Source organism: Lampetra planeri, chromosome 1 (genome assembly GCF_965212315.1).
Source record: "Lampetra planeri chromosome 1, kcLamPlan1.2.h2, whole genome shotgun sequence".
Classification (NCBI taxonomy): domain Eukaryota; kingdom Metazoa; phylum Chordata; class Hyperoartia; order Petromyzontiformes; family Petromyzontidae; genus Lampetra; species Lampetra planeri.
Window position 1 is genome coordinate 28,073,094 of NC_136107.1, and position 25,763 is coordinate 28,098,856.

Genomic DNA, 25,763 nt, shown 5'->3' on the forward strand with positions numbered 1-25,763 from the left:
GACACTGCCCCATTATTCGCCCATGTGCTGAGGTCATAGATGGTTGGGCTTTTTGCCTTAACTATGTCTGGCTGACTCTCCCACTGTCTCTGCCGCCTGCACGGGTGACATGTGCCCGTTTATCAGGCCTTATCTTTCCTTGAAGCAAGGTTGCAATTCTGCCATCCTAGCCCTCCTCCAGTTCATTACTTAACAACACCTGGTGTTTTGCAGTTTGCTGCTTTTTGGTGTGTTTTCATTCATTATATCTCAATGATGGAAGAAGGCTAGGATACAACAACACCACGCCCACAACGCGTGCCCAACCCCACACCCCGTGCCGCCCCGTGATCCATCACTGTCGGCGCACGTCAACACCACCACTACACATGTACCTAAACACTTGAGACAGGTTTTAGTGCATTATATACTCAAGTGTGAATGTAGACCATGAAATATGGCAAATTTGTAGAAAATATGCTTCAACTTCACGAATTGGCACTAAGCAAAATTAAAAAAACATAAACATTTTAAATTTTGCAAAACTGTGATGTTTTGTACATCAAAATTTTCAGTAGGTACTGTGTAATCACAGAAAGATACAAATATAAGCACACTTTGGCCCACGTTGGCTGAAATGACTCCCCTTGTTTTGGAATGCTGCCAAAAAAATACAATTCTACCACAGATTCTTTACAGCTCAAAATCACCTTAAATTATAACACAGCGCATATTTACTCATCGGTATCATCCCTATCACTATCAAACATTTGCACAATTTTGGCACCGATATAAGTTAGTATAAGACAGTCTTGCAGACATACAGGAACATCTTCCAGTCTCACATTTGCTATGCTTGCAACTGCAGTGGACTGCCTGCAACACACTTTCAGGGGCAGGATTTCTAGTCATCCAGGTCACTGTTAACTCACCATCCTCGAGGTGCCATCCATTGCCAACGGGTGAAGGGGCACACATTATACCTTTTCAGAGAATGTCTCATTATGGCTGCTTGGTAGTTTGCCCTTTTGCAGTGTTGGTACAGGGCGTCACTTGTAAGGGGCATGGATAGTTCTGGAAAAGCTGACGATGCCATACAGAATGCTTTGTATCTTGCATCGTTCACATTTTCGGCAGATGACTGGCCATACAGGTGGCACACATATGTGCAAAGTAGCTCAAAGGTAGACTGGTCTAGGTTAAAACTGCTACCCAGATTTGTAAAAGCAGTCAGATATTCCTCTTTCTCACAAGCAACAGAAAATGCCTTTCTTTTGCCTTTGCCATAAAAGGCACTTGTAGAGTCACAACCTGAGAAGGTATGGATCCCAATAAGTGCCAAACAGACACTTGTGCCAAGAGCTGACGACACCTTAGCTAAGTCAATCAGCCTTGTTTTGTTGCCAACCCCCGTGAAAAAATACAACCTACATGGTAAATCTGGCTGCAGACTTAAAGCAATCACTGTCACATCATTATCAGCGCTCTTGATGACTACAGTTTGATGTTTCTGTGCAGCATGTTGTGCATGTAAAAACACCCTGGTGTCACATTCCTCATGATCACATGTCAGATCTTCAACAGCACTGAGAGTATGTAAATCCTCCATTACAGTCACGCAGTGACACAGGTCTCCATGTGCTTAAGTCCTTTCCCACAGTGGTAAGATCAGCCTCTCGCCACACAACATAGAGGAATTCTGCCAGTGCTTCTTTGTTTGTTCCATCTGATATAAACTTTTTCCATTGTGTTGGTGTCTTATGATCCCGTCCATAAATTTTCACCAGTTGTGTGACCGTTCTAGGTTTTTAATACTCATTTTTGGATACTGGTCAATCACAAAGTCTATCCGTGTACAGTTTGTTTCAGAGAAAGTTTGACTATGTACTGCAGTATGGTCTTTGCAAGCTCTCCAAAGGTACTTGGTATTGACCGAATGGCTTGAATGACTGCCATGCCATCAAAGAGAATAGCTCTATCTGTCGGAACTTTGTCAACTAAACAGTCTCCACCTTTGGTTTACAATAAATCCATAAGAGCTGATTTGTTTGTTTTAGCAAGTGAACCATCAGCACTGCCTAAATGATATGACACAGTTCCCAAGGAGTAAGACAGAATTTCCCGCAGGTACATTTTTCTACTTTGACCTATGACGAGTAATCTGGAGAATAGTTTATTGTCGGCACGTAGAATCACTGCCTTGCCTGCTGCAGATTTCTTCTTTGTCTTTGCTTGGTCACTAAAGGTTTTTGTGTTTTGATGGGAGGAAATATGTCAACTGATGGTGATAACAGTCTTTGGTCCATAAACTCTTTGACAGCATTTTCCCCCTTTTCCGGAGCTGCGAGCAAATCCCACATGATTTCTTCAGCTGCTACTGTCCCAGAGCTAAGACACACAATGCCATTTTGGTGTGTGTCAAAAGGATTCAGCATGGAATCTAGGGTGGAAATTATTCTGGTCACAGCCCTTTCATCAGCATGAATTCGTGTGCTGTCAAGGTCTTTTCGTTTCCTTATATCGGGAGATTTACCTGCCATTGCCTCACATTGTCTTGCTATGGCAGCCCTTTCATGTTGCGACAATATCCAGCGATATACTGCAGCCCGATTCTGTGTTAACCCTGTCCAACCACGCTTTGTCTTGGAATCTCTGTTGCATGTTTGCTCAATGGCCTGGTCACAAGCATTCGAGGCAAATCCATGGACACTGACGTTGGACAGTCCACTGGCCTTTAACACTGAGCTCACTGTGGCAAGAAGGATGTGTGAGGGGCAAATTGATCATTTCCAGCCAGTAAGAAGATAAATACCTAGCATAATTTACACGATCGTACGCAAAAAACCATGCCATCATCAAGCGCACTGTTGACAGGTGAAGCTGCCAATCCGATTCTCGTGTTGCTCTCACAAATAGAAGGAGTATCTGTACCATGTCGATGTATGAACTCCAGAAGGCAAGCGTTGGGTTTTCTGCACTTCTTCTTTTAACAAAGTCTTCATATTTCAAACACATTTTGTCAAATATCTCATTTGCACACAAAACAACCATTGTTCTGTCCGGGAATGCACATTTGATCTCATTGATGACATCCAGACACTCATATCTCTCCTCTTGTGGCAGAGAATCTAAGAAGGTGAGAAGTCTCATTGCAGACTCTCATACAGAAGTTTGTGTGCCCTCATGCTGCGGTTGTAATGATGACCACTGATCACTCCATTGATGGATCCTGGGGCAACAACTTTGGACTCAATGAGTATGTCTTGCAGTCCTGCATCTCCAAACCTTTTTTCTTATAATGCTCAGGTAGGACATGCACGTGTGAAATTCACCTAGTCTAATCACTTTATGCTGAGTAAAGTCATCATCTTTCCAGCGGATTTGCTGAGCTTTGGCATATATAGCTTTGTTAAAAACTAACACTATATATGGTCCAGTTATAGCTGATTATAAATTTGTACACTTCGCTTCAGAATTGTGTTTACTGTTGACATCTCTGTCGGTGAAGCCTTAATGACTGGAAGATAATACAGTGCTGACTTTTGCAGAGTGCCATCATCTTGAAGTAATGTATGTAAACCTGTCCAGCTTGGTATTGGGCATCTTTCAGCATCTATGGACTTTACAAAACATATGCCAGTTCCGTTTGTACAGCAGACACCGTGTTCAATTTGTATGTGTCCGCCTGTAATGGAACACTTTCCTGATGAAACAAGTTCTGTGGTCCTGTTCGACAAGGATGCTGTCGAACAGGACCATGAGGGTTTTCCCTTCTGTAGTGGTTGTCTGTTTGTTGTTGACACAGGTTCAACTACAGAACTTTGCAGCATAATCCCATTTGTGTGGTGGGTTAGTTCCACGACCTGACAGTGTCTCCTCCCCAAAGTCAATATTGTCCCACACAAGTACTGTAGGAACCTTCTTTGAGAATCCCTTTGGTATTTTGTCTCTGCCCTCTACTAGTTGAAGTTGGGCAAGTGTCTAGACTGACAACTGTACAATGTCCTAGTCTATTTAGAAGTGACACAATTTGTAATGAACCTGTAAAATGGCGAACCGTTAAACCAAGACAATGATTTAGGGGTCTGCCTCCGACCCTTAGATGCAAGATACACAATGTCTTGACAGATACATATAACCTTTAGGTTCAAATCATCTGGAATATCAACATAATGGGCCAGTGTTGGTTCCTCAGTTGCACCAATAATCCAGGAAATCAGATTGTACAGTTCAATTGGAACGACAGATTTTGCCTCGCTCACATTTAGGTCATCTGATGTGGGTGGCCACGGGCATTTCATACCGGGAGAGTCACACAGAACCATCTTTAATATTAATGCCGCACTGTAAAGTGTCCTCGTGTTCTCTGCAGTATTCATGGAGGCCATTGAACTTGGTCTTTGTGGACCAGCTTTTGCACTAGCCCTGTTTTCACAGTCACTTTCGCTAGTTACCTCAGTTGACTCTGTTGTTTCTGTACCTGATGGATGAGGTAGCCTGTCTATCAGCTTATCTGCATACAATGTCTCAACGAAAACCATCTCACTTATGTTGCGCTTCTTGGGGGAGTGAAACACCAGCTGGGGGAAATCACGGGCCAACCTCCTACTTTTGAAATGTGAAAATGTGAGGGAATTATGAATTAATATTTATTAATATAAAATATTGCTAACTCACTGTTCTTCTGAGGTCACAGTAACTGATGCACTAGACTTTGTCAAGAACCTGGTGTACTGTCTATAACAGGACTTGTGGTATCGCACCTCCAGAGACACACAGTCTTTGTCTCGAATATGCACAAGAATGCTAGTGTCTTCCTTCATCTCAGCAGCTTTCAGCAAATTGCCTGTAAATAAAGAAATAAAAACTAATTAAACTAATAAAAAAAACTGTGTTAAGAGTTAAACAATATTGAGTGTTCTGGCTGTAGCTGTATGCAAAACAATGCAGATCTGTCTCTGACTGTAAAATAAACATTACATAAATTATGTAATTGTAATTGAAAGTTAGCCATGGTACCCAGCATAAGGGAATACAAGTTCAAACGTGTGTTTGTGTGTGTTTTGTTTTTACCTACGTGCTGACAACGTTTCTGCCTGTGAAAGATGGTCCTTCTGGCGTTTGCCTCCCACAGTAATGTACTTGTCCGTTTTCTTACAAATTATGCACAAGGCAGAAAGCACAGGACCAGCACAAGCTACTGGCAGGCCGGTCCTGGACCTAAGTTTTTTTTGCGGGACAATCAACTGCAGCGATACTAACGTAACCCGATGGCACAGACTGGCCTTGATCTTGAGCTTCAGGACGCTGTGTGGCCCGTTTATCGGCCGCATCCAAGCGCTTTTTGTCAATGAAATGCCTGTAGCAAGTGGAGTGAAACCCAGCGTCTTCGGGAACATTATCAAACTCGATTTCTAGACAATGTTTGTATGTTTCTGCTATTCTCCGATTCTCACCTTGCAAAAAAAGCCACCGTTTGACGCAGTTTCTGAATGTATCCCACCGTGTGCATGTAAATCCTTTGTTGCTTCTTTCTTTATGGACGTGAGATATATGTAGCATTGTTTAAAATACTTTTTACGGACTTTTGATGGAGGTCTGACCATAATTTCCTCCTCTTCACTTGACAACAAGGGCGCAGACATCTTGGACTAACGTTTACCTCTCGTCCCAAAAAAGCGGCCACCTTATTGGTCTAGCGGGAAGCACGTGACGATTGTTCCGCGAAGCCTCATCACTGATGATCAAAATATGATTACGCGAGGAAAGAAATATTGTCGACTTTAAACAGTAATAAAAAATAAACTGCAGGATTAGACATGGAGAACTTTTATTTTCACGGCCAAAAGCAATAGATCTTTTTATTAGAATGAAAAGAATTTAGTGCCCCATATATGGGAACGGGATTAAACGTAAAACGTCTTCACCTTACGGCCTATTTGTGTGTGGGTCAGTGTCTGTGTGTAAGTCCATGTGTGTGTCTGCCTTTTTTTTCGCCCGAGCAACGCCGGGTACTTACCGCTAGTCTTATCTATACAAGTCTCTGTGCACTCGCGCTTGCGGGGGATTTGGCTCTCGGACGGTGGTGTTTAAGACCGAAATAATTTGCCAGCCGGTACGCCCTAAGCCCCGTGGTGGGAATATGCTATTCCGTTTTCCCATCCGTAAACTTTAAAGTAGTTTAATTAACACATTTGTGCCGTTTCGATTATTATTAATTTACTTATTGTGCGACATCGACCATACCAACTGACGCGAATTGCGTGGGGGGGGGGGCGGACCCTGCCAAGTGCTGTGCCTTCGCTCCAGCTCACGGGGGACATTTCCTTTTACGCGTTTTACAGCCAACACATACACACATAATGCTGCGGATATTTCTTTACAGTGTCATGTCCTCTTCACCCTCCCCCAACACGATGCGTCCAGTTTATACTACAGACTCCGTAGATAATAATATTTTACTGCTTACATAGCATTATTCTTGTGTAGTAGAGTTAACTACTCGATGTTCACAAACTGGGAGAGCAAATCGTTAACAAGGTTTTCCCGCTCAAACTAACGGTCAGGGTCTCACAAGCTGTGAGAGCTGACCGTAAACAAGGTTTTCCCGCGCAACCAAACGGTCAGGGTCAGATAGGGTGAATTTGGATCCAAAAGCAGATAGGGAACGACCAATCACAGGGTTCCACAAGGTGGCCGGGGATTGGACAACCCGGCCACGAACAAGTAATAAGCCAGAACGCTCAGAGCTCTGAGGGAGTTCGACTACACGAAGACCCAAGACGGCGGAAGAAGCCTAGGACCCTGGACCAAGCCCTCCAGCCCTTATAAGGGCTAGGGTTCAGTGTAACCAGTGGTCGGGGAGACATCCCCCTAGGTCCAGTCAGAGGACATTGAAAGAGCGGGATATTAAGTAGCCTGTAGGGTGCGGAGGCTTGTACGTTCTGAGTGTAACGGGTGATGGGACCGTATACCCCTCAGTACATAGGGACTGTGTTCATAAGACGAATAAAAGTGTGTGCTACAAAAGACGTTGAAGAGTCCTCTGTACAACACTACATTGGTGTCAGAAAATGGAAACAAGACGAATGAACCACACGCGAAGTCCCGACGATGCAAGCTCCGACTCACCCGTGGGTGATGAGGGCGGCGCTGAAGACGCTGGCGTGTCTCCAGCCATCCCACCACCAGCAGTGCAGCCGACCGCCGCGAACGACGGCATCCAGGCTGCTCACGCCCGTCTCGCCCAGCTACTGCATGCTGCAGCAGCCATCCTGGAGGGAATTACCCTGGGGGCTACGGGCAGAGAGGAACGGCCGACAGCGAACGTCTCCACCATCGCAAACCCGGAAGAGGTCGTCCTTCCTGCCGATGGGTCACGTGGTTCCACCGGAGGCGGAAGCCAAGTGCATGCTGGGACCTCCGGGGGCCAATCACGACACACTGCGTCATCAGAGCGCGACGCTGCCTCTGCAGGACCCTCCAGCAACACCGCGTCATCACGGCTGCGACGCCGTACAGTATATGTCATCGACCAAGCGATCGCCGCGTTTGGAACCGAGTCCAACCTTGATGAAGACGACGACACAGCTGCTCTACAGCAACGACTGCCTATCTTTCGCGAATTCTCGTCTACAGGGGGCGACTGGGTGGCATTTCAGCGTCGCTTCCTCAGCCACCAGGAGATGGTGGGCTGGTTGGATGCACAAGCACTTCGTGCGCTGCCAGCCACCTTGGACGACGACTCTCTCGCTGCACTCATCTCCATTCCCAAGCGACAAAGGGCGACACTACAAGCAGCACTTCGGCGGCTGTCTGATGTCTACGGACCTACTTCCGCCACACGCCACCAGTTCTACGAGAGATGGTGCAAGCCAAGGGAGTCGCCATTGGCGTTCCGCACCGCGCTACTCGCCATGGCAAGAGCGGCTTACCCCCGCATGGACGATGAGGCTATCGACGCACTCGTCCTACAGAAGCTGTTGGAGATGGCGAGGGGACTGCGCCTTGTCATCCAGGCCGTGGATGATGAGGATATGTGCTCACTGCGAGCTGCCCGGAGCATTCATGCTCACCTGATGCTCGACCAGGACGAGACCATCACCGCATCAGCTACGACAGTGGGGCCTGCCAGCAGGGACAACGCTCGCTCTCCAGATCGAGTCTTCTCGACGTTCAGCATGACGCTCCAGCGATCACCGGATCGCATCGCCGCGACGACCGGGAGCGGGGACGGTCCTTCCCACGCGGCGATGTGACGTGCTTCAACTGTGGCCGCCGAGGCCACGTTTCTTCCGACTGCCGTGCACCTCGCCGCCGCTTCTCTGGATCCCGAGACCGGGACTACAGAGCTTCCAGAGCTGCGCAGCATAACCAGGCGAGTCGTGCCACCCCTCACGCTCGGTCCTCATACACACCACAACACACCATTGACTTCGCTCGAAATACGGCATATGACGCGCGGCGTTCGGGCGACTTTTCGAGACCACTACGACCCGGGCAGTGGTCAGAGCTGGCCCATAGAGTGGTTGCAGCGACGGCGGGTTCCTCGGTGGTTGTTGGTTCGATCGAGGGGGTAGAAGTGCGCGTGCTTGTCGATACCGGTGCATCGGCCACTATCATCTCCGAGTTAATTTACAACATACTGCCCGTGAGATGTCGTTCATTGGAAAAGGTTTCCGTTCCGTTTTTTGCCGCAAATGGAAGTTCGCTAGGGATTCTCGGGCAAATTCGGGCGCAAATTGCCATTGGTGATATTAAATTGGCCGGCCCTGTTTTTGTATCTTCTTCCCTTGCGGTGCCGTGCCTTCTGGGAACCGATTTTCTTGCCAAAATGCCCGTTAAAATCCTCATCGATCAGGGATGTATTGAACTTTCGTCGGGCCGGCGGATGGCATTTTTACCCGCAACCACGCATTCACGGACGGAAAATGCCTCCGTACAAGCTTTTGCGGCTTGCGCCGTACGCATTCTGCCAGGGGCACAAATGCTCGTACCCTTGCGGTTAAAGAAACCGCTCGCTCCCACCGCCTCGGTAAATGGCATTTTATTGGGACCCTCCAACACAGCAGTTAAGAGCCTATCGTTGGTGGCCGCACAGACTCTTGTAGCGGGCGACAGGGAGCCATTTATGCAAGTTTTGAATGTCGGTTTGTCCGACACCGTCATTCCACAGGGGACAGTGCTCGCTCATGCGACGGTGGCGCCCCTGGGGACCGGGGTTGTTGGACACGTAGCGAACAGTCAGCAGCCTCGCCCTCATAACGTAGACGAGGGATGGATTGATGCTCTTTGCGCGGATGCTGGCGATTTATCCGTGTCACAGCAGAGTAAATTGCGAGCTCTTTTGCGGGAATTCTCGGATGTGTTCAGCAAATCACAATTTGATATTGGCTACACCAAGCTGCTGCATCACATTGACACTGGTGACGCTGCCCCTATCCACCAAAACCCGTTTCGGCTCAGCCCTGCGGAGAAACAGCATGTTAAATGGGCAGTTGACGACATGCTGGCGGCTGATATCATTTCTCCTTCCAACAGCCCCTGGAGTGCTCCGATAGTGCTGGTCAAAAAGCACGATGGCAGTCTTCGATTCTGTGTAGATTTTCGGCGCCTTAATAAAATTTCCGTGGCTGACGCATATCCTCTTCCACGTATGGATGAGTCATTGGATGCTTTGGCAGGGGCGCGTTATTTTTCCACTTTGGACCTTCTGTCAGGGTTTTGGCAACTCCCCCTCGATGAAGCGTCAAAGCCAAAGACTGCATTTCGGACACCACAGGGCCTTTTCGAGTTTAATAGATTGCCCATGGGGCTCCACTCAGCTCCAGCGATGTTTCAGAGGTTCATGGAGCTGGTCCTCGCTGGGCTCAAGTGGGACTCATGCCTTATCTATCTTGATGACGTTATCGTCTTTGGCCGCACGTTCAACGAACACATTGAACGGTTGCGCGCTGTTTTCAAAAAGATGCGAGCTGTGGACCTCAAATTCAAACTGCAGAAGTGCCACCTTCTGCGTGAGTCTGTGCGCTATCTAGGCCACATAGTCAGCCGTTGGGGTATTTCCACAGACCCTGAAAAGACTAAATGTGTCAGCCAATGGCCTACCCCCACCTCTGCTGGGGATGTTCACAGTTTTATCGGGTTCGCGTCGTACTACCGACGCTTTGTGGCTGGTTTCGCTACAATCGCCAAGCCACTACACGCTTTTACAGCAAAAGGGCTGAAATTTCATTGGGGAGATGCGGAACAGGCCGCATTTCACTCCTTATGGAACGCTCTTGTAGCAGCACCGCCCCTGGCTTACCCCGATTTCGCAAAGCCGTTTATTCTGGACACCGATGCCAGTAACACCGGGATCGGCGGGGTGCTGTCCCAAATCATTGATGGCGTTAAGAGGGTGGTTGCCTATGGAAGCAGGGTTTTGTCCCCTGCAGAGCAACGTTATTGCGTAACCCGACGCGAGCTGCTGGCCATTGTTTACTTTATACAACAATACAGGCCATACCTGTACGGTCAACGGTTTACCGTGCGCTCCGATCACTCTGCGTTACAATACGCTTTGCGCATTGACCAACCTTCTGGCCAGCTCTCCCGATGGCTTGAAGTCCTCCAGGACTACAATTTTATGGTGATTTACTGTAAGGGTACACAGCACAATAATGCGGACGCGCTATCTCGCCTCCCTTCAGAACAATGCGCCTGTTTTACGGGTTCAGGCCGGTGCAAACCGCAAATAGTACGCCCGGTTGCACCTCCTGAAACGGTTTCTGCTGCCCTTCCTTCCGATCCTGCACCAGGTGCGGACCACGGAAATCCGCCAGCAAGTGACGACTTGCTGGGGATAACGTTGGACGAATGGGGTCGGCACCAAATGAACGATGCGTCATTGTTGCCTCTGCGTCGTCGCGCATGTGATTCGTCCTCACGTTCAAGTAAATTGAACTCTTTTGCCATGCGCCGCGGTCTGCTCTTGCATTGGGATGCTGATTCTTGCCAGTACAAAATTGTAGTGCCATCGGCTTTGCGGTGTTCGGCTGTGTGCGCGGCACACGAGCGATTGTCACACCTGGGTGTGCATAAAACCATTGGGTTACTAAGATTACAATTTTACTGGCCGGGCATGCTTCGCGACATAACTGATATTTTAACGGGCTGCACCCAATGTGCGCAACGTAAACCTCCAGAGAAGCCGGCATGCCCACTGCTGCAGCCCATCACGGTATCCCGTGTGAACGAGCTGGTTGCTCTCGACATTTTGGGGCCTTTCCCTACAACGCCTCGTGGTAACAAGTACCTTCTGGTTGGGGTGGAGTATTTTACACGATGGCCTATGGCCTGGGCCCTCCCCAACCAGTCGGCAGTAGCCGTGGTGGACGCCTTTGTTCAAGACTATGTGCTGGACAAGGGCGCTCCAGGACGGTTGCTGACCGATCAGGGAAGAAATTTCTCAAGTACCCTGCTGATTAAGGTATGCCGCCTGTTGGGCACTAAGAAGGTGCGCACTTCGCCCTATCACCCCCAAACAGATGGCATGGTGGAGCGGTTGCATAGAACCCTCACCTCTATGCTATGCCATCAGGTTGACGAATCCCACGTAGACTGGGACCTGCAGATCCCAGGGGTCCTCGCTGCTTACCGAATGGCACCACATGCAGCGACAGGGTTCTCCCCATTTTTCCTAATGTATGGCAGGGAGGCCATTCCCCCCGCTGATGTGCGGCTTGGGACAGAGCAGCTTCCACGGTCATCGAAGCTCACTGACCATTTGCGGTTCAACCTACAAAAGCTGTCTGAGGCTCGTGATGCGGCGATCGAAAATTCCGCCTCCCGCCAGCGGGCTAATTAAAGGTTGCAAGCCCCTCGCACGTCCGTGCATCAGTGGGCTCCAGGTGATATGGCGTGGCTTCATTGCCCCCAGGTGCCGGTGTCCACATCGGCTAAACTCCTTAAACCATGGCGGGGTCCGGTTGAGGTGGTCGAGATAATGCGCCCACAATGTGTTAAAATCCATTGGGGACGACGTCGCTGGTTCGTGCACCCCTCTCGTCTGAAGCCATTTGTTGCTCCGCGCGGCTCTGCGTCACACTCAAAACACGAGGGCCGAGCGTGTGATATGCCCGACGAGCAGGATGTCGCCCCGTTAGTACCTAACCCACAGCGCAGACGTGTCATTCCTCCCGCTGATTATGCGGGACTGAGGGAGCCGGGCGAGCCACGAGTATCAGCAAAAAGGCCTCTGAGCCCACCCAACATGTTTGCCAGGATGCCCGACCCACCTAACATGTTTGCCAGGATGCCTGACCCGTCTACACCAAGAGTCTCTGCAAAGAGACCTTGTGACCCACCCAACATGTTTGCCAGGATGCCTGACCCGCCCAACATGTTTGCCAGGCTGCCCGACCCGTCTGCTCCAAGGGTCTCCGCAGAGAGGCCTCCTGCCCCTACTGACATTTTTGCCAGGATGCCTGGTCAGCCTGCAGTCCGGAAAAGGGCACCCATCCCCTACGACGGGCCCGCGAAATACACACGGGCTAGATCGCGTCGGTTTTCTTGATTGCCCATCATTTTATTTGTGGTAGCTGAATGCTGCATGCGTTGTGCTTCGTGAATGTCGTTATTTGTGATTGGTTCTGACCATGTACATATGTTGCGTTGTTGATGGGGGTGGGGTATTTATAGGGGGTGTTCCTGTTTTTGTTGGTTTTGGCACACACTTTGATTCATTGATGGGGATTTTCTGCTTGTAACAGCCGGGACGGCTGGGGCTTCCGAAGGGGAGGGTGATGTAGTAGAGTTAACTACTCGATGTTCATAAACTGGGAGAGCAAATTGTTAACAAGGTTTTCCCGCTCAAACTAATGGTCAGGGTCTCACAAGCTATGAGAGCTGACCGTAAACAAGGTTTTCCCGCGCGACCAAACAGTCAGGGTCAGATAGGGTGAATTGGGATCCAAAAGCAGATTGAAAACGACCAATCACAGGGTTCCACAAGGTGGCCGGGGATTGGACAACCCAGCCACGAACAAGTATAAAGCCAGAGCGCTCAGAGCTCTGAGGGAGTTCGACTACACGAAGACCCAAGACGACGGAAGAAGCCTAGGACCCTGGACCAAGCCCTCCAGCCCTTATGAGGGCTAGGGTTCAGTGTAACCAGTGGTCGGGGAGACATCCCCCTAGGTCCAGTCAGAGGACATTGAAAGAGCGGGATATTAAGTAGCCTGTAGGGTGCGGAGGCTTGTACGTTCTGAGTGTAACGGGTGATGGGACCGTATACCCCTCAGTGCATAGGGACTGTGTTCATAAGACGAATAAAAGTGTGTGCTACAAAAGACGTTGAAGAGTCCGTCTGTACAACACTACACTTGCACGGGCAGGGGATGCTGGGGAGGGGGGGGTAGCGGCCCAGCCCCTAGCCTGGCAACGTGCCAACTCAGCCACCTCGCCAATATCGGCCAGGACGGGGGCTGCACATGGCACAAAGCCTCAACACGCCTATGGTAAGTACAAATTTCCTTGCTTTTTACACTAACAACTCAAGTCCATTGTTTACTATTGTTAAACATATTAGTTGACAAACATTACAATAATAATATTTATGTGCAGATACAAATTCAGCTTCATTGTTCAACATTATGAAACAAGTTCACAGATGTTACAATAATTATGTTTTTGTGAAACAAACAACTCAGGTCCATTGTTTACCATTATGAAACAAGTTGACATGTTACAATAATTTTTGGATTTTTGGGTTGCTCAATTTCCCCTTTTTTTGCTGCGCTTTTATAACGCTGCCACGGTCTACTGCCAGTCTGTGATTTCTGCTTATTTCTTAAATGCATTTCTATTGTTTCCATCGCTCACGTCACGCTATTTACTCATACGTAGTACTGCGATACTGATAGCTGTGCCATCATCGGGGATTGCTGTGCCCGTCGATGTGTGTGTGTGAGTCCATGTGTGTGTCTTTGAGGACATGTGTGTGTCTTTGAATCCATGTGGGTGTCTTTTTCGAACGGACATCGTCAAAGTGTTTATGTGTGTGTGTTAGTCCATGTGTGTATGTCAGTCGATCTGTGTGCATGTACTTCGATGTGTATGTCAGTCCATATGTGTGTGTGTTAGTCCACATGTGTGTGTAAGTCTATACATGTGTGTGTCACTCGATGTGTGTGTGTAAGTCAATGCGTCTGTGTGTGAGTCCATATGTGTGTTAATCCATGTCTGTGTATCTAAAGTAGATATCTGTGTGTCACAGTCCATATGTGTATGTGTGTGTGTAGGGCTATGTGTGTGTCAGTCTATGTATGTGTAAGTTCATGTGTGTGTATTAGTCCATATGTGTGTGTGTAAGTACATGTGTGTTCACGTCAATGTGTGGTTTAGTCCACGTATTGCTGTGTGCGAGTCGGTGTGTGTGAGTCACTGTATGGGTGTATGTCCATATATGTGTGTGCAACTCTATGTGTGTATATCTCAAGTGGATGTCTGTGTGACAGTCCACATGTGTATGTGTGTGTCACTCTATGTATGTGTGTGTGTCGCTGTATGTGTTACGTCGATATGTGTGTGTAACTCCATGTGTGCGTATCTCAGGTGCATGTCTATGTGTGTGTGAGTCCATATGTGTGTGTGTCTGTAAGCCAATGTGTTGTGTGTGTCAGTCCATGTGCGTGTGTGCATGCCTCCATGTTAGTCAGTGTAACTCCATTTCTTTGCGTGTCTGTAGGTCCATGTGTGCGTCTTAGTCCATGCGTGTGTTTTATTGACCTGCTCTAGGCCTATGATACCATCAGTAGGCCTGGCCTCTGGGTTGCTCTTCGTGCTTTCCGAGTCCCGAACCCACTTATCACCATCCTTAAGGACCTTCATGATGGTGAGCGGCCCCGCATCTTAACTACGTGGCCGTGAGTCAGAGCCATTCCCTTTAAACCTTGGGGTGCAACAGGGATGTCCTCTGGCTTCCACATTGGACCACGTAGTTCGTCGAGCCTTCAATGCCTGTGTAATATTGTAAAGTACGGCGGGAGACCACTTGACGGGTAGCACACTTTATTAACACTTTTCCTTGCCACAATAACACGTGTGGTCACTACAGCTCACGCTACACGTTCCATTAACACTAACACGTGTGGTCACTACAGCTCACGCTACACGTTCCATTAACACTAACACGTGTGGTCACTACAGCTCACGCTACACGTTCCACCCGGCTATACACACACGCGCTCTCCAGCCCCATAGCTTCCAGGGGAACTTACAGACCCACCCCAGCTTGGGTGTGGATCACGACCACTGGGTCCCGCAGCCCGGCCCTCACACGGACGTCCGGCCGCGGGTCCCAAGGTCCCGCCTCTGAGCCACACAGGGTCCCGGCCCTTACAAGGACAGCGGGACTAGGGGTCTCAGGGCCCTATCTCTTCCTCCTCCGTCTTCAGTCTTCACTGGTTACCAACTCCCCGAGCGCCCGCGCGCATCGCCATTTATAGTCCTCCGCTCCCGAAGGGACGGAGCCTATGCGGACCGCGATGTGAGCACTCACTCTAGTTGACCAATCACGACGCGCTGCCACACGATCCGTTTTGCCAGCGCGTGTTACCACCACATAACCAATCACCCCGCGCTGCCACACGATCCCTCACTGTCAGCGCGCATCACCAACACACAGCGAATCACCACGCGCTGCCACACGATCCCTACTGCCAGCGCGTATCACCACTACACCTGTACCGGAAGAATTCCCATCTGCTACAGATACAATGGGAGGCTGATCGATGCCCGGGTGCGGTCAAGGGATGGCTCCCTATTGCTCAACCACATTATGTATGCCGATGATCTGCTAATGGCTGTTCATTCGGAGGAGGAGTTCGAGGTGCTGTTGCTGAACCTGGAGCTTGCCACCAACAGGTGGGGCCTTACCATCAGCCAAACCAAAGCTAAGCACCTGCCTGGCTATTTTGTACCATCGGACACTCCACCCCCACAACTCCCAATTGGTGATGGGGCAGTTGTGGAAACAGTGGAGAGTTTCCCTGGGCAGTGTGCTAATGACAGGCTCTGGTTTAACAGCAGAGGTCTCACTCCGAATCAGTCGAGCTGCAGTATCTTTTCATTGGCTGCGTAACGCTGTGTGGAAGCTACCTGGTCTATCACTCCGTACAAAGCTTCAGGTCTTCTCGGCCACGGTCATTCCCTCCCTTCTCTACGCTTGCGAAACTTGGACCCCCCTAATGGAACATCTTCGCCGATTATAAACATTTAGGCTGGCCTGCCTACGATCCATTATGGGTTTAACCAGGCTGCATTGTGTGAGGAGCTCACAAATCCTTAAAAGATGTGGACAAAGTCCCATCGGTGACCTCCGGCAGGCAAGGCTGCATTGCCTGAGTCATGTAGCCCGCATGGCCAGCCACCGCATACCTAAACAGCTTTTGTTCCACCGGATCGAGGGGACTAAATGGACGCGGCACGGCCTGGAGAAGACATGGAGTGATGTGCTAGAGGAGGACTTGGAGCTGAGTCCACTTGCGGATGACTGGTACCAGCCGTGTCAAGATCGGCCACTGTGGAGGAGGCTCCTGAAGGACGCTACTGGCTAGTTGGAGGCAAGTCACCCTCCAACAACAACGGAGGGCGGAGGAGCGACGCTCACAACAACGAGCGGAGCGCCGGGTGGCTAAAGCACAGAAAGTTGCCACAGTAAGGGCCACAGGTGGTGCATCAGCCAGTCGTCTCAGTCGACCTGTGCCATCTGGGTTTGCCCCGTGACCTCTTGCCAGCGGGCGTTCAACACTTCACGTGGCCTCAAGGTGCACATAGCCTGGCACAAGCATTGTTGTGATGTCACCGCCACTTAGTGGCGAATGGCGGTTGTTGTTGTTCAGTCTATGTATGTATGTGTGAGTCCATTTGTGCGTGTAACTCTATGTGTGTGTATCAATGGATTTGCGTGTGTAACTACATGTCTGCCTTTTTCGCCCCGGCAACGCCGGGTACTAACCGCTAGTAATTCTCTAAAGCAGGGGTCCTCAAACTACGGCCCGCGGGCCACATGCGGCCCGCTGAGGACATTTATCCGGCCCATGGTCACTAATTGGGCTGCGCTTGTGAACACTAATTGGGCTGCGCTGGTGAGCACTCATTGGGCTGTGCTGGTGAGCACTAATTGGGCTGCGCTGGTGAGCACTCATTGGGCTGCGGTGGTGGGCACTGATTGGGCTGCGGTGGCGAGCACTGATTTGGCTGCGCTGGTGAGCACTGATTGAGCTGCGGCGGTGGGGACTCATTGTGCCCACCGCACTGCGATCTGTGAACAAAACTGCAGGTGTAATTAACTTTTTAATGGCACCCGCACCAGTGTGAGCCTGGGGTAAAAGCGGAGTTCCCCCAATCAGACTGCATTGATGGGCAGTGCAGTCTGTATGTCTCTGTGTGGGCAAAGTTATTGCTGGTATATTGTTTTTGTAGCGCTGTATATATATTGGTATTTTACTAATAGCAATTTTGACTCCCTAGGAAACAATGATGTCAAGAAAGATAAAAATTGACTCGGAGTGTAGGATATTCAAAGAACAGTGGACTTATGATTACTTTTTCATGCAGTACAAGGAAAGAGCTGTGTGTCTGATATGCCAGAATATAGTGTCTGTGTTCAAAGAATACAATTTACGTCGACACTATGAAACTCAACATAAAGATAAATATGATTGTTTGGTCGGAGAAATGAGAAAAGATAAAATATTAAAACTGAAAAATACATTAACAACTCATCAAAATACTTTTGTGAAGCAGAAGCAGCTAAATATTTAATCACCGCGAGCAAGTTTTCAAGTTGCCAAGCTAATAGCGTGCACTGGCAGACCATTCGTGGAGGGAGAATTTGTTAAAGAATGCCTTCTTTCTGTTGCCAAAGAGATGTGTCCAGAGAAGGCCGATTTATTTAGTACAGTGAGTCTTTCAGGACCTACAATTACACGGATGATTGAAGAAATGGGAGACAATTTGCATCAGCATTTGCAAAACTCCACAAAAAAACTTTACTATTTTTCCTTGGCACTCGACGAAAGCCATGATGTTCGTGATTCTGCACAACGTTTTATTTTTATTCGTGGGACGAATGACTATTTCGAAGTCACAGAAGAGCTTGCTGCACTGCAAAGCATCAAAGGAACAACTACAGGAGAGGATATCTATGAAAAGGTTTGCCAAACTGTGAATGGTTTGGAGCTGAACTGGGCTAAACTAGCCAGTGTGACAACTGATGGTGCTCCTAGCATGGTGGGGTCTACGAAAGGAGTAATTGCTCGCATTAACCAAGAGATGGACAAACATAACCATTCTCATTCAATAGCCATACACTGCCTCATCCACCATCAAGCGCTGTGTAGTAAATCACTGAAGTGGGTCTCTGTTATGAAAATTGTGGTATCTTGTGTTAACTTCATTAGAGCTCATGCACTAAACCACAGACAATTTCAGGAATTTCTGTCTGAGCTAAATGTTGACTATGAAGATGTTCTGTACCACACAGAAGTCCGTTGGCTGAGTCGAGGGAGAGTTTTGAAACGTTTCTATGACTTACTTCCACAGATTACAGCTTTTCTGCTTTCAAAAAACAAAGAAGTACCAGAGCTCAATGATGCAGAATGGAAATGGCACCTTGCCTTTCTGACAGATGTAACAGAGCTACTCAACAGTTTCAATGTGCAACTTCAAGGAAAGGGAAAGCTCATCTGTGATATGCAATCACATGTCAAAGCATTTGAAGTAAAATTAGGCCTCCTCATCAAACAAGTGAAGGAGGAAAACTTCTGCCATCTCCCCACAACTCAAAATCTGTTAGCGGAAAAACCATTGGTTGCATTCCCAAACAAAACATGTGTGGATTCACTGGAAAAATTGCAAAAGGAGTTCCAATTTAGATTTAAAGAGCTTCATCTCCATGAACAGGACATACAGCTTTTCCGTAACCCATTTTCTATTGACATTGAAAATGTGGATACAATTTACCAAATGGAACTGGCTGAACTGCAGAATTGTGACTCTCTGAAAGACGCATTCAAGTCAAGCAACCTTCATAATTTCTATGCATCTCTCCCCTCTGAGACATATCCTCATCTCAGGAACCATGCACTCAAAATGGCAACCATCTTTGGCAGCACAAGTCTGTGAACAGACTTTTTCCAGAATGAAACATTTTAAATCTCCAACCAGATCTAGACTAACGGATGCACACTTGCATCACTTGTTACGACTAGAAGTGACAAATATGGAACCGGACATTGACCATCTCATTAGCCAAAAGCAGGCCCATAGTTCCCATTGAAATACTGGCAAGTTCGTTGATTTAACTTTACTTGTTCTTCATTTTAAATATTGTATTTGTTCCCGTTTTGTTTCTTCACTTCAAAATAAGATATATGCAGTGTGCATAGGAATTTGTTCATAGTTTTTTTTAACTATAGTCCGGCCCTCCAACGGTCTGAGGGACAGTGAACTGGCCCCCTGTTTAAAAAGTTTGAGGACCCCTGCTCTAAAGCAATGTGCACATTAAACGAAATACTTGTATATATGAAATGTTATACAAAAACTATGGCATTGTTATTATTTAGCACTATTACTTTGGAGGCTAAGTCAGTCTTGTTCATCTGTTATGACAAAACAATGCTGTTCTGTTTGTCAAGCGTGGTGCGGGCCCTGCAAAGCCGTGAGGAATCTGTTCCAGAAGACAAAAAATTGGCTGGGAAAAAAAACCTCTCTGCACTTTGCAGCATTATGTGCGTCTGTGTGTCTTTCAAATTAAGCTGTATGAGAAAACATTTTTTGGAAGACATTTGGAAAATATCTTGTACAGAATTATGTTGTTATGCTGTGGATACAGCTGAAACATCACTGTGTATTGTATGTTTTGTTCATTGAAAATGCTTCACTCAATTAAGAAGACCAGTTTGTGGACATGATACAGTACTATTGGTCTGACAGCACAGCATAATGCCTATCATGTTATTTACAATTTAAGCGGCATTGTCCGATTTACAGGGAGAAGCGGATAGTGTGGAGACAGTAAAAAAATACCAGGGACACTGAGCCAACATTCCTCTTTCATGTGTAGTGACATAGAACGGTCACTACTGTGTCAGCCCGTACGAGGGCTGGGGGCCCCAAAGGGGTGCCTGATGATGATTGCTTGTGTTGCAATCGAAACGTCGCTATTATTTTAATTCATTATTTTATCTTTAGATGTGACTTAACCGAAAGAACCAAAGAATAATTCCTGCAGTCATGAAAGTTCCAAAAATTAAGATAGGGTGCCTGGGGGTTCACGTGGTGGAGGGACCCGGACCTTCCCAGAGGTGGGGGAAGGGAGGCGTGGCCTGGGAAGGGAGGCGTGGCCTGGACAGAGCCAGCCACGCCTGGGCGGAGCCGGCCACGCCAGAGGAGATATAAGCGTGGTGTGAACGGAGAGCGAGGCTGTTGTACTCCGAAGTGAAGACATCATCGGTCCTCAAGTCCCGGGTCGTCGTCCTGGGCCAGGCAGGCCGTTGCCTGCCTGGTCCAGTCTGTGTCGTGTTCCAGAGTGTTAGTTAGTTGAGGAAGGTGGTCACCACCTCATGTACAGCGTTATATTACTTACCGTTTAATAAATAGTGTTGCCTCCAAGCTGTGTGTGTGTGCACCTAATTCGAACCCACTACACATGAAGTAAGTTATTTAATGTAGTGAGTTGTCTAATTATACTTATTTAATACTCTTGAACAATTAAAAGTATAACAGTGTCTTCCAAAGCACAGTTGAACTTGGATGCTTCCATTTTTAGCTTGGGGGTAAATACAATGACTGAAAATTTAAACACGATGTTATAGCCATTTACACATTTATTTTATATTATATATATTAATTGTATCAGGAAGGCAGTGCATACCTTCCCTGAGCAGCATTGCCCATCAGTGGTCTACATTGTGGTGCCAATGGTTGTCTAATAGCCGACGATCTTGCCACCTCACATAAACACACACAACGCAGCGTTTACAGGTGAACGAGAGCGGGCGGCGAGCTATGCCTCTCACACGAGCTCGCGGAGGGGCGGACCAGGGAGGGGAGCCGTCGGGCAGCTGGTCGCAGAGTAGCGAGGGGTCGGCGAACGACAGAGCCCCTGCCATAGGCACGCAGCAGGGAGGGACCTCGGGGACCAGCGGCCCCAACATAGCCCTGTCAATGGTAATCCCTATTGAAGTTCGCTGCCATATCTTTGTAGGCATGCTTTTAAATGTATTATTTGATTCGCTTCCACGCAGCACTAAGGCTGTAGCTATCAGAACGGCTTCTTTCAATTTCGATAGATTATCTAATTAGTCTTGGCCAGTCGTAGCTAGTTTTGCACAAAACTTCAACTTCAGTTGCCAGAGACTGACACATGATTTAAAGCTTTCAGGGACTGCAGGGATTCATATTCTTGAAAAGTTCCATTTCAAGCTGTCTTGAAACATTTCCACATTCGCTTTTTGTTGTTGTTGTGAAATCGAGTCTCCTGACCGTGACGGCGAGATGTTGTCCCAATCGTGTGTTGGTAAGTATGTACTGTTATTGTATGACGTTCATAGTTCAAAGAATGTTTTAAACTAATGTCCGCGATTTTCAATTATCCGCGGCTGTCCTCCCCGTCATTAGCACGGATAATCGATAATCTACTGTACTTTATTAGCTGACATCCAAATAAAATCCTAAATGAATGAAAATCGGGGCTACGATTGTCATTCAATCATAGACCTGATTGATTGAAAATCAGGTTTATCGTCATAATAACAGAACCCTTAATCTGTGATGATGACGAGGAGTCGCCGCTTTCAAATGGGACAAGTCGGCGCTGTCTTTGTGTATTTTATATATTAATTACAATATTTCATCTGGATAATCCCTTGAGGTGGAACACATAGAAAACCCTTAATGACATGCGTATAAACAGTACGCATATAACGTATACAGTATCCATTTACGTGATGAATATTAACGGCCTGATTGAATGAGCTGCATGATCCGACATTTATTTGGCAAAAACGTTATTGTTTTGTGTTTTAGTTTTTTTGCAGTCGGACAGTGAGCATAATACGTGGCTGTTGGTGCTGGCCACGCTGCTGAGCTCCACGCTGTTGTTGAACACGAAGAGCACGCTCGACAAGGAAGGCAAGGAGCAGCTGCAGTATCACAGGCGGCAGAAACACTTTTTTACGTACACACATTTACACGCGTTTACATGCCTACGAGTGCACATTCATGTGCATGTAAAGTGACTGGCCAGGTCGTTCAGTTGTAGAGCTTGAGGCTCGCAATTTAAAGCTTGCGGGTACCAAATCGTGACTGCGGGTTAACTCCTCTGGTCATCCTTCCAGGGTTGATAAAATACCAGGGGCAGTTTCTTCATTAGGGCGATTGGGCGACGCACCACCAATCTCAGCCGTTACTGTGCCTCTGGATATAGTCAAATCAGCGTCATGTCACGTTCTGTGGAGTACCGCCTCTTTTTGGGCGATTTCACTCTGGCTGAGAATCGCACCGTGTGGTCCCATAGACTTACATTCAAAGATGTTTTTTTTCGAAAGGCGGGCGCTGCAATGCATTCTCTATGGCTTCCGGGAGGGCTCGCACTAACGTGCTTACGTCATCATACGTAAGCACGTTTCAGTCAACAATGTTATTTGTCGCCACCTAGTGGAATCTTTAATAAAATAAACTAAGTGGATTGTAATAATAGTGAGATAGAAACAAACAAGATGTATTGTAGGAGTCACTTTATTTTTCATTAATATTAAAGAAGTGAAATTGCCTTTACATGCTTAAGCTGTTAATTTATCCATTGCATGGGTGGACCTTATCCTTATCAATCATCCAGACATTTGCTCCCCCTGAGAGATTTTGCAGGAGCCGCCACTGTAAAATACATACTATTCACATTAAAGGTTTTTGTGTTAGATCGCGTAAGTAAAAATGTGTTGTTAACTCGACACCACTCGACAGTGAACCAGTAAGGTTTGTCACGTAAAAACACGTGCCAACTATTTACTACAGCAGCCCACTGCTGTGTTGGAGAGTAAATCCACAACATTTACAATTTGAGTACGACGTTTTGCTGGTAATTACATCCGGCATCATCGGGCGATTTTACGAGAATTTATATATATGTGATCTAACCAAAAACACCTTCATTACAAATAATATTGGTCGCGAAAGCCTCCGTGTCAAAATATTTTAAATTTTGTGCAGAAGTCAACAATTGTTGCCCTCTAAATAGACTTGCCCCCGCCATCGGAATGTGGAATACCCACCACGACTCAAGGCTGTAAATCGAAAAACTGCCTCAATGCTCAATTGAGCAGTAAATCACTTTTGACTTTGTCCGAATGCACATGTGTACGTGCGATTTAAAGGGCGTAATTATATGAACGTCTGCATCATGTTTGCACGTATGCATTTTTTACGATTCCAGCCACAATTTAAAATTAAATTATGCTCATAATAAAAATAAATCGAAATCTTCAATTGGTGTAGATGTTCGAGATTGTAATCTGGTAACTAACAAACAAGGTCAAATTATGAAATCACGAGCAATATAAGATATGGTACTATTTACATTTCGGGGCAAAAGAAAACAAGTAAAGAAGAAGCAAGCAAATCTAAAACTGCAAAAACTTGGTGAAGGTTTGGACAAATGTGAAAATATTGCCGAACAAAGGAGTGAAAATTCACAACGTTTTTGGGTTAGATCGCGTTATTTATAAATGTGTCGTAACCCTCCACCACCCGACACGGCCAATCAGCATAAAAAGTGTCACATTCACAAAAGACAAATAGCCCACCAGTGTGTTGAAGCGTGAAACCACAACATTTACAATTTTTGAGTACGACGTTTCGCTGGTAATTGCATCCAGCATCATCGGGCAATTCACCAGAATAATGCGATCTAACCCAAAAACGTTGATTATGAATAATATTGGTCGCAAAAGCCTACGTGTTAAACTGAAAGGAGTGAAAAGACAAATGTCCCCCATATAGCCATAGCCTAAACAAACTGTTAGCAAGCACCGATGAAGGCCGGCACAGCACCACGCTCGATCGCCTTTGTCTGCCCAGTGGTGTTGTTTACACACATACCAGGTACTCATTTGAGGCTGAGTCTACCTAGAGGAGGAGGCCCAGGACCGGTGCAGATAATCGTCACAGGTGTTGGCCGTAAGCAGGTATCAAACTCGAGTTGCCAGGTTTGTAGAGCAAACTGATAACCGCTACACTACCGCTCCCCACACACAGACATACGACACTACCTGAATGAGCATGTTGTGTTGTCTTGCCCTTGACTGCAATACGTCGTAGCTTCATATTGAACCTGGCGCACCACGTGAAAACGAAGGATGACCGCATCGGCTCGGACTTTCACCGACCCTTCCTGTCGCTGGTGATGTGTGTGCGGGACTTCACGCTGCACCTGGAGGTGGGAGGCAGGCCCTGCACGGCCGACGACTTCATGGAGCACCGCCTGAAAATGCGCAAGAAGGGGCTGGCCAAGGCTTGCCGCGAGTTCAACGAGCAGCGGGAGATGCCCTGCGGTTACTTCAAAGTGCGGTCACACACCTTGACCAACGCTATTTTATCAAACGCACGATTGGGCCGTACGCGGTTTACTTGTTGAGATCGATTCTGGAACACGGGGGGCGGGGCTGGGGGGTGGCAAGTGGTGCGCTGTGCGCTTGTACTCTACAGTCGATGCTGTAGATGAATATCTGATCATGAGAATCTTTAGACTGGAGGAATCCGATGAGCTATGAAGCTCTTTTTCTCACACCCCAACACTCTTGTGCGGTCTCACTCCACGTATTACCTGCATCCCCGTGCACAGCATCCGCACGGTTGTGTTTTTAAGTTTCATTTATTTATTTAATATTCTGTCCCAAATTGATTTTATTTACCATGTATGTTACGTGTATGGTTTATTTTTGTTTGTGAGATAAAGCGGGGGGGTATGGAGATAAGTTTAGATTGCAAGTGAAACAAAGATGCAGGGGGTGATGATTTCGAACCCAGGAATGCAACCCTATATTTCCTATAGTTGGCGACTGCGGTTTTGCCCAACACGGCATTTTTCAGGATCGTAACCCCCACGTTTGGCGTGGTGGCGCAGCGCTAACACTCGTGCCTCACAGCAGAATGATCCTGGGTTCAATTCCAGACTCGGGCACCTCTCTGTGTGGAGCTTGTATATTCTCTCCCCCTGTTCTGCAAGGGGTTCCTCTGGCTTCTTTGTTTTTTTCCCGCAGATAAAAATTTAATTGTAACTGGATATCGGGAAAACTTCCCAATGCTGATACATTTCCTGCAAATCACTCACTCGGGATTCCAACGGAGCAGCGGTAGCAACATCGCCCCACTCCTGTGAAAACCTGGCACGGCCCTCCTGAAAAAGAGTTGAGACCCAGGGAGGCTTTTCATGGGTAAACAAACCTAAATAAAATTATCATAGTACATTACACATTGTCGGGGCGATTCATGGTTCTGGATGCACTTTTGCCGGTTTGAAAAACATCACAGTTACTTGAAGCCCCAATAGTGTGTTGGTAAGTCTGTACTGTTATTGTATGACGTTCATAGTTCAAAGAATCTTTTAATCTAATGTCCGCGATTTTGAATTATCCGCAGCTGTCCTCCCCGTCATTAGCACGGATAATCGATAATCTACTGTACTTTATTAGCTGACGTCCAAAGAAAATCCTAAATGAATGAAAATCGGGGCCACGATT

At 47.4% G+C, this 25,763-nt stretch overlaps 1 long non-coding RNA gene across 1 annotated transcript in view; it reads left to right on the plus strand.

Annotated features, from left to right (window-relative positions):
• LOC144720925 (uncharacterized) overlaps positions 1 to 25,491 on the plus strand; it is a 59,302-nt gene extending 33,811 nt beyond the window's left edge. Inside the window, exon 2 of the long non-coding RNA XR_013585822.1 lies at positions 22,054 to 25,491. This is a non-coding gene — a long non-coding RNA (uncharacterized LOC144720925). The remainder of the gene's footprint in view (positions 1 to 22,053) is intronic.
• The last annotated feature ends 272 nt before the right edge of the window (positions 25,492 to 25,763 follow it).